We start from the raw sequence: 1,296 nt of genomic DNA, 5'->3' as shown, positions 1-1,296 counted from the left end.
GCTGCCTTGCTGAGATATCTCCAGCCACCTGGCACATGGGAACAGAGAGGCTGGGGCACATGCTGCTTAGGGAGTTTCCTGTGTTTCTGTGTGTGAGAAGCCTCATACTTTATCCCTGGCCTTGGACTCTGCTTGAGCTGGCATGGTATTTTCTGACAGATGAGCAGCTGGAAGAGCTGGGAGTTCTTCAGGGAAAGGGACACGGGGTGTCAGAGAAAACCAGCAGAATCAGCTTCTCAGGAGGGGCCTTTGGCAGCTTGTCATCCCGGAAACAGCATATGGAGAGACTGTTTTTGCTGGGGAACAGTGGCATTAGGATCAAGCGAAGCGATTGGAGCCTCTTCTCCACACCCGAGTGTGAATGACTGAGCTCAGCACAGAACAGGAAATGCTGGCCTTGGAGCAGCCATTCTGGGACCTTCCCCAGCCACCCACTTGCGGTTCTGCCTTAGCAGGATGATACCTTGATGGTGTCATCATCCAGGAGCTACTCTGGGACTTCATTTGTTCGTAAATTTACTAGAGGCTGAAATGAGCTCTTCTTTGAGGCATGTTTGCCAAGTTTGCTATGAGACAAATAATAATCACAGAGCGTGCTTGGCAGCGAGCTGTGTGAATGGGAGCTCATTTTGTTTGTATTTTATAGTCCCTTATCAATTTCTTAGTTAATTGGCTGTGGTTCGGGAAGCCCATTAGCAGACCTGGATACTCTCCACATACATAACTTTCAATTCCCTGCTTGCATTTTCTGCTTAGTCACACATTTGTTTGCAGTCACAGCTTGAGCCTCCTAGAGGGAAATAATTTCAAACTTCCAGTTGGTAGCAGTGTCTGCAAAGGTCTTATGAAGACCTAGACTTACAAAGGTCTCCCCTGAAAACAACCTCGTTGCAGTTTTCCAGCTCCCGTGCTGACGTCTGTAGAGCTTTTTCTAGCAAGGCAGTATAAGCAAGAGTGCAGGGGAGTGGGCAGCTCTTCTGCTCATTGGCGCTGAAGAAGGAGGGCCTGCGACTTTTTGCTTTAAAAGATTTTTTTTTTCTGGAAATCTTGTCTTACCTGATTTTCCTGGTGGACTTGCTGGACAGCTGTAGAAATAGCATGAGATAAATCATCTCCAGTAGCAAATGAAGGAGAGCCAAATTGGCAGAGGTAGAAAGAATTTTGCTCTAGCCTATTTTTACACTCCCTGTTTGTGCTAGCAGCTGTTCCCCACTGAGCCAGCAGCTGAGGGGTTTTGCTTTCTCCACGTGCTCCCAGGAAAGCTGCTCTGACTCTCGGGAAGATATGTCATGCAGA

General features: G+C 47.9%; 1 protein-coding gene across 1 annotated transcript in view; it reads left to right on the top strand.

Annotated features, from left to right (window-relative positions):
- Positions 1-1,296, top strand: part of PEX6 (peroxisomal biogenesis factor 6) — a gene marked incomplete at its 5' end in the record, with an annotated part of 14,804 nt that overhangs the window by 7,504 nt on the left and 6,004 nt on the right. The window lies entirely within an intron of this gene.

The sequence above is a fragment of the Buceros rhinoceros genome, unplaced genomic scaffold (genome assembly GCF_000710305.1).
Source record: "Buceros rhinoceros silvestris isolate BGI_N320 unplaced genomic scaffold, ASM71030v1 scaffold13492, whole genome shotgun sequence".
Lineage (NCBI taxonomy): Eukaryota > Metazoa > Chordata > Aves > Bucerotiformes > Bucerotidae > Buceros > Buceros rhinoceros.
The sequence above is the reverse complement of the archived record's forward strand: the minus strand, read 5'-3'. Positions and strand labels throughout refer to the sequence as shown.